Raw genomic sequence first — 8474 nt, 5'->3', positions numbered from 1 at the left:
TGTGTGATTGTTTGCCTGTGTGTATGTCCGTGAACCACACATGTGTCTGGTGCCCCTACAGAATGGAAGAGGGTGCTGGTTCTCTTAAAAGTTCCAGATGGTTGTGGGACATAATATGGCGGATGGAGCCTGGACTCAGCTCATTTGTTACGGCAGACAGGACTCAACCTCTGACCCACCTTCCAGCCCGTGGGACATTTCTTTTAAAAAAAAAAAATTCTTTACCATTTTCTTATTTTATTTTTACAAAATACTTATTTTAATTTTAAATTATGCATATGTGTCTTTTAAAAGACGCAAAGGCAATGACTAGGAAAAAAAAGATCACATACCTGGTAGATATGTATTCAAACATATAAGGATCACTTTAAATATGAGCGCCTAAATATACCAGGAAAGGGACAGACTGGCAGACAGGCAAAGGACAGACTGACAGAATGGGTGAAAACCACCAGACAAAGCGGTTTATTGCCTTATAAGAACCCACTTCCGATGTAAAGCAACAGATAGATGAATAGGATGGGAAAGATAAGTCATGCTAACACTAGTCAAGACAGTCTGTAGAACTTACTTTGGGCAAAGCAGCGTCCAGGGCAAGCATGAGTCAGGCTGACGACAGGCACCATTCGATGACACAGGAAATGGCTCTCCATTAGAAGAAAGTCACCCTAAATGTGCCTCGCCTAACAACAGAGGGTAAAAATAGTTGAGGCACAAGACCAATCTGCAAACAGAAATAGACAAATCTATTACTGTTATAGGAGACTCCCCCAAAAAATAATAAATCAGCACCCAGCAGAGCTGAAAGGAAAGGCAGAGGAGCCCACTGATTATTGCCAAAGCAAACTGGAAATCCACCAAGATACAAAGTCCTAAGCGTTGGGAAGCTTGGTCTATATTTCTAAGTAATCTGTGGCTCAAAGAGGAAAGCTTAAGGTTAGTTGAAGAATATTTTGAAATGAATTAAGATGGGAAGACAAAATATGTCAGATCCAAGCTAAAAGGGTGTCCAGTGAATATCTGTGGCCGTGACCATGTATATAAAGAGAGAATAAAGGTGCGCTGGAGAGACGGCTCAGTGGTTAGGGGCACATACTGCTCTTCCAGAGGTCCTGAGTTCAAATCCCAGCAACCACATGGTGGCTCACAACCATCTGTAATGGGATCTGATGCCCTCTCCTGGTGTGTCTGAAGGCAATGACAGTGGACTCATGTATAATAAAGAAATAAATGCCTCTTTAAGGAACCAGGAAAAGGGTAGGCAAAGCAGAAGGGACAGATAAACAAAACTCACTCAAGATGAAACAGATACTCTGAATAGACCTTGGACCCATTAAATAAACCAAATATTTACATTTTTATACTTAATCAAACAAGCCAGTGGCCCAGACAGCATTGTTGATGGATTCTGTTAGTTATTTAGTGAACACGGCAACAATTTAGAACATGGACCAGGAAGGAAGCCTTCCAACTCATATATGTTGAGTAGTAATGCTCTTATTCAAAGTCTGGAGTATAAGAAGAAAGACCCACGGCATAAATTATGAAAGTCTCCAAAAGGCTGATGAGTGGCTCAGTAGATAAAGGCACTTGTCAGGCCTCGGGGTCTGAGTTCAAGTCCCAGGACTGACAATGGGGAACTACCCTGACTCCAGGGCAGGCGAGGCTGCTGGGTCAGGCAGAAGGCCTATGTTGCTGGTGTCTAGTAACTCCATGGCCCCTTGCCTTATGACTCTGCAGTTTCTCATGCTTAGGAGAGGGCATCTGTCTCTGTCATTTAAATCCATTCTGCATGTGATTTTGCTTAATCTGTAGGTCCCTAGCCCTGCTATGAGCCCTAGAATATTTCAGCTTTCTCCTCTACTCCCTTCTGACTATCCCAGAACATGGCTAAGCTACAGACCAGAGAATGAGACGTGGGGATACAGGGGCCTTTGGGGAACAGTTGGCATGACCCAGGGCATGGAGGGAAAGTGGAGCTAAAAACAGCAGAGCCCAAGAGCAAGCCCACAGCTGTGTTGCAGATACACAAGCGAGCAAAGCTAAAATCAAAGCTTTCCTGGGCTGACCCCCGGACTCATGGGTAGAATAAGTGCTAGTTACTTTAACCTACAGAGTTCCCCTTGAACTGCCAGTCTGGAGGTTTACTGGTTCAGACAGGGAGGTCAAGTGCTTGATATCTTGAGCCAAGGGACAGGTCCAAGAACCAGAAATGATCAAGAGGGAGATTTTTCTAAATTTCTTCACTCGTTCTGGTTTTCTTACTTATGCCTGTGATCTCAGCACTGGGGAGACAGAGGCAAGGGGATTGCCATGAGTTACCTACCTAGAGAATTCTAGGCCAGCCTTACAGAGTGAGAGGAGTCAGGGGAAGTACTCTAGGGTTCACAGCCAGCCTTGAAGATGAAGATAGAAGCAGAGAACCTGAAGGGGAATACTAATCCTTTCTAAGATGTGTTCGAAGGATGTGTTTAAAACACAGCGAACAACCAGACGAGGAACACATAGCTGGGCATCTTCACAGGCACGTACATGTGTGACCGCCACCCAGCACACCCAGTAGGACAAGCTGCAGCGTCCACCACAGTCATTACCAGCAAGAACTCTGTATTTATTTTTCTACATGGCTTATTAAGTGCCACATCAGTGATGAGTACGATTTGGGGACTGAATTTGGCAGGAGCTTTAACAAAGCATCCAGTGCATGACCGGTCACACAGTGGGCACTGCTGCCTCCTGATTGGCTGAATATCTTGGGTCTGTCATTTGTCCGTAAAGGATGAGTGATGGAAAGCACTCTTGCAGGAGGTCAGCCGTTGGTTTTTGTTTCTTCTCTGTTGCTGCTGGTATCCTATCGTGTATATAACAAGCTTCGTGTGACTCTCCAAGGTTTTTTTTTAAGATATTCCATTCCAGTTTTTCTTAAACATTTGCTTTTTGGTTCCAGAAGTTTCTATCAACCTAACTTCAACCACTGAGTCTTTTCTCAGACTTATTCCATTTGCCTGTGAACCCTTAGAAGAATTTCCTTCTACTCCCACAGATTTTCTCTACTTTCTAGAATTTTATTTCCATCTCTCTGAGGGTCTTCAGTTCTCTGCTTGTATTATCTCTCTGTCCTTATGTGTTATCAGCAATTCCCATCTATACCCTTAGCATTAACGGGCATCATATTAGATTCCCAGCGCGATTTATATGTCTGAATCTCCTGTCTGAATCTGGACCTGAGGTTTGCCTTTTCTCCTTAGACTGTGCTGTGTTGCTGAGATCAAACTCCTGACTTCAAAGACATTGTCTTCATTGGGTCAATTTTTCAGCTTCCCTGAGGCCTGCACAGCCAACCTCTATATCAGAGCTCCGGAATATCTTTCCAGATTTCTGTTTTCCTACCATACTCTGTCTGGAAAAAATAGATGAAAGGGGGCATTCCTATGAAGTCTCTGGGGGTGTCACACACACACAGCTGTAAGATTTCTTATGATTGCTGTTGGAGTTGCAGTCTTCAGAAGCACGTGACTTAAGGGGCAACAGAGGAACGGAATTGATCACCGCACAGTGAATGAAAAGAGGAAATGGTTAATGAATTACTTGGCCCCTTTTCCTGCCTTTAACTGCACTGTTCAGCCTTAACCAAAAATGCACAGCTCTTAGAATTAGGCATGGACCCTGTATTGTGTAGACCCCGTGTCATGTAGCCTGACAAGGAAATGAGCCACCGCCATTGCTGCCAGGAGAGAGGTGTGCAGCGTGCTATTGCTACACCAGGCCAGGAACTGTAAAACTGTAACTCTGTAGTCTGGAAAGTATATATAAGACTGAAAGGGAGGCTGAGGGGATAGGTCACATGACTGGTAAAGTATGTGTCATACTAACAGGAAGAACTGAGTTTAATCTCTAGAATCTACATTTTTAAAAGCCAGGAATAATGGAACACACATATGTCCCGGCACTGGGGAGGTAGAGACAGGCAGATTCCTGATGCATTCTGGTTATTCAGACTAGGCTACTTGGTGAGTCTTAGGACAATGAATGAGTCAGAGAGAGAGGGAGAGAGGGAGAGAGGGAGAGAGAGAGAGAAACAAAACTAAACACACATAGAAAAACAATTACACCTACAATCAGACCCACATGAACATATATGCCCACTGCTCACACATACACATGCAACACAAAATTTAAAAAGAAAATCCACAATTGATATCAGCGAAGAGGTGAACAGCGTGTATGTCCTAGTTAGTTTCAATTGTTGTTGGCGACTTACAGTCCACCAGCCTCAGCTGGGGACTCTATGCACTGGACTACCGAACTGTCTGTGGGGAGTCTCTGACCACGAGCTGATATTGGAGGACCTGGATCACCGTGGGCAGGCCCCACTCCTAGACAGGTGGCTCTGGGTTACAACAAGCCACTGAACAGCAGACCTCCATGGTTTCTTCCTCAAGCTGAGACCTTGAATCCCAGCCCTGACTACCTTTGATGATGGCTTGAGCCCTGGAAGCATGAGCCGAATTAACCCCTTCCTCCCTGAGTTGCTTTTCATCAGACATGCAAGGGCTCTGTTCTATATGATTGTAAAAGGGGGTAGGGTGTTCCTGAAAGACCAAAGCAATCCAGGAAGGCAGGAAAATGTTCAGCGCCATCAGGGGTCTGAGGAGAGGACAAACGAATGAGAGAATACAGAGGTTTAAGGCTAGGAAACTTTTTAGGACATGAAAATATGGGACTCCGATACTACACATTTGCCATAGACTGCACCACCTGAGACCTGGCTGTGAACTGAGAACCTAGGGCTACAGTGTCTGTCTTAGACTGATTTACAGTAGTAGGGTTTGAACCCCGACCCGCAAATATGCTAAGCCACTTACCTACCACAACGCTGTATCCCCCAGCCCCTTCTGTGGGTTTTATTTTGAGACAGGGTCTCATTAAGTTGCCCAGGCTGGTCTTGAACCCATTATGTTACCAGGTTATCCTTCAACTTGTGATCCTCCTGCCTCAGACTCAGGAGTCAGATTATAGGTCTGGGCCTATATGATATTTCAATGTTGGCTCGTTGACTGTAACAAGTGTGCTTCTTCGGTTTGAGAATTTTGACAGCAGGGCTCGAGGGAGTGGCGTCGGTGTATCGCCTCGCTCTACTGCCTGCTTTATGTTCTAAGAACCTAAAATTACTATTTTAGAAAAAAATCAAATATAGGACAACCCGTTGGTTCTCTCGTCCTGCCGTGTCTCACGTGTGTGCGCGCACGCGCACAAACACACACACACACACACACACAGAGCATTAAAGGAACACAGACCAACAGGCACAGGCCATCTTGCAGCTTTTTACGAACACAACCCTTTCTTTGGGCTGAATGGAGACTGCATGGTCATTCGAAAGTGAAATTAAATGAGGGACTGATACCGTGCCCCAGCTGTTTCTTATGTGTGCCAGTCTAGAAAAGTACATTAGGCCCCAAAGGAGAGCCTCCTAGTGCAGCTGAATGACAGCGTGTTTATTGTTTATTGCAAGAGGGGGAAAAAAATGAACTGGGCTCACTCCATAAAACTACATTCTGACAAACGTGGCTTAAAACAATGGAAATAATCATACGCTTCTTAATGATCTGAATCCCCTCCCACTGGGTTTAGCCCGAGTTTCTCCTCTGAGCAGGAGAAGCCAGCTCCCATTGAAGGAGCAAAGGGAGGTATTCAAATGGTTGGGAAGCCGCTCACAGAGTCCTCTGGAGAGCCAAAGACCCAGGCCCAAGCTGTGAAATGGAATTAGTTTTGCTGTAAAATTCATACCTGCAAGAAATTGATGCTCTCCCGTGAGGCATCCAAACACCATAACAGCGGAAGAGCCCGGCCGGCCAGGAGGCTTATGTGACCTCGGGCCTCCTGAAAGCTGTCCCTGCCACTCCCTCCTCACAAAACGGGAGGATACTTGCACTGCGTGTCTCTGCCATTGCAAGAGGAAGTTCTCTCTCTCTCTCTCTCTCTCTCTCTCTCTCTCTCTCTCTCTCACACACACACACACACACACACACACACACACCTGCTTGTCACAGCAAGGTGATTGCACCTGGAAGCCTAGAGAATCGCTGGGGAGATTGAGTAACTGCCTGGCTTAACTGATTGGTGAACAGTAACACCTGACGTCAGCTCTGTGCCATCTCTTCATATCAGGATGAAGCTGGGGACACACTCCATAGTGCTGAAGCCCTCTCCCTTCACCTGTGAATGCAGCTTCCTCCCTGGCTTTATATTAGGAGAGAACAGCTTGTTTCTCTTTCTGGGAGCACTCACAAGTGCACAAGTCTAAGAGTGTGTGTGTGTCTGTGTCTGTGTGTGCATGTGTGTCTCTGTACATGCATGTGTGTGCATGTGTACATAAGTGTCATGGAAACCACAAGAGAGCATTGGATCTCTGCAGCTGGAGTTACAGGCAACTGTGAATTGCCCCACATTTGCCCTAGAAACAAAATTCTCCATCCTCTGGAAGAGTAGCAAGCTCTCCTAACAGCTGAGCCATCAAGCCCAGTCCCCAAGGTTAGAACCTTACCTCTGAACAGGCTTGGTCTCCGTCCGTTGCCCCCACCCCCAGAGATAAAGATTAGGTGTTAATAACTGCAGTGGGTTCCCATCCGAGCTAGCCCTTGCCTGTCACTTCCCAGCCTTACTGGGAGATGTAGAACCTACAGATGTCAAAAGAAAGCTGTGTGGTCCCCAAAGACCTAGGGCAGGATGGGGGGGGGGTGACAAAAGCAGGGCCTCCAGCAGAAGAGGGATCCTCCTCCCCGTCAAGAGGGGGACACTTAACCTCAATAAGGACATGCCCAGGCAGGAGGCCAAGGGTTTTTATCAGTCAACTGTGTCTGCTTTTCCTATGAGTTTGTATGTAGGCCCGAGACATAAAGCGCAACTCACCGAATTCTTGCACTCCAGACCACTAACCATTAATTCCATGAGCAAACATGATTAAAAGTAAGCTCAGTATCAGTGCAGACAGGTCCAAATGTGGGAGCTCAAAGGTGTCGGATCAGATGGAAGCCGCTGAATTCTAATTACCACTTGCTACTGGCTTCTAACCTGGCAGGTATTGAATGTCCTACTTACAGAACTCACCTCCCCCCCAACCCCCCACCCCCCACCCCCCACCCCCACCCCCACCCAGGCGTGAAGGGCAAGCCTCCTTCCTATTCCCCTCCAGATGGTGAGCATCCCAGAGAGATCGGAATAGTGCCAAGCTCCCAAGGCGTCTTGGGGGAAATCACAGCATCACGAACTATGACATGTATTTTCTTTTTTATTAGCTTGTGTTTGTAAACAAAGAAACCAGGGGGGACCTGGATGGGAAATCTGCAAGCAGCCAGGTGCAGTGGGAATATTGGCACCTTCTTAGACGCAAATGCTGCCGGTCAGTGAGGAAGCAGGAAGATGGGTGTGCTGGCACAGTTCTGTGGTCCCACTAGGGCAAGCTTGTGAGTATAGGGGCTACATAGCAAGACTCTGTTAAAAGAAAAGGAAGGAGGGGTTGGGGATTTAGCTCAGTGGTAGAGCGCTTGCCTAGCAAGCACAAGGCCCTGGGTTTGGTCCTCAGCTCCCAGAAAAAAAAAAGAAAAGGAAAGGAAAAGAAAAGGAAGGGAGGGGAGAAGGAAGGAAACAGAAGAGAAGGGGGGGTGAGAAGAGGAGAGGGGAAGAAGAAGAGGAGGGAGAGGAGATGGGATGGGGAGAGAGGAAAGGGGAGGGGACGGGGAGGAGGGAAGAAAGGAACAAGGGAGACTAAAAGAGAAGGAAGGTATGGAGGAAGAATATACAGTTGAGTACATACGATTAAGCCATCAGGTGTGGGTTAAGTGCCAGAGAGACAAGACTGAGAATCGCTGCTCCTCACAGAGTCTACTGTCTCTGGGAATTGGAAACAGACATTGCGAAAGGGATGGCAAGGGAGGCTGTGAATTATAGAACACAGACATTTCATTTACTAAACCAGAAGAGGCCCCCTGCAGGAGCGACCAGGAATCAGAACATCTTATAATGCGACAGTCTCTAAGGCACCAGCTCCCCTGTAAGGACATTGAGACCTTTTATTAATTATGAAAGCTTGGCCTTAGCTCAGGCTTATTCCCAACTACCTTGTAACTCAATTATCCATTTATACAAGTCTAAGTTCTGCCACGTGGCTGTTTGCCTCACCTCAGTTTCATACAACTAACTTCCGCTGGTCCTGGATAGTGAATCCCCTACACCTTTCTCACTCCCAGAGTTCCTGCCTCTCTCCGGAAGTCCCGCCTTACTATTCTGCCTTCTGCTATAGGCCATGGGCTTATTATTTTAACCAATCAGAAGGTGTCTTAGACAGGCCGCGAAGGACAGGTACACATCCTCACACAAAGTACAAAAACATCATTCCTGCAATATCTGGCAGTTCGTGGCTGATGAAACTGGGGAAATGCTCAAAAGTGCAGAACCCCTCTCCCTTCAGTTGT

The 8474-nt window shown here is 46.5% G+C and overlaps 1 long non-coding RNA gene across 1 annotated transcript; it reads right to left on the bottom strand.

Annotated features, from left to right (window-relative positions):
• Nucleotides 1-7274: 7274 nt before the first annotated feature.
• On the bottom strand, nt 7275-8252 carry LOC108351855 (uncharacterized). The gene is made up of 3 exons (XR_001839633.3): nt 8182-8252; nt 7817-7937; nt 7275-7494 (listed from the first exon to the last, which is right to left on the bottom strand). It is a non-coding gene; the product is annotated as an uncharacterized LOC108351855 (long non-coding RNA).
• Nucleotides 8253-8474: the final 222 nt, after the last annotated feature.

Source organism: Rattus norvegicus, chromosome 8 (genome assembly GCF_036323735.1).
Source record: "Rattus norvegicus strain BN/NHsdMcwi chromosome 8, GRCr8, whole genome shotgun sequence".
Classification (NCBI taxonomy): Eukaryota; Metazoa; Chordata; class Mammalia; order Rodentia; family Muridae; genus Rattus; species Rattus norvegicus.
This window is presented reverse-complemented; position numbering and strand designations above follow the sequence as displayed.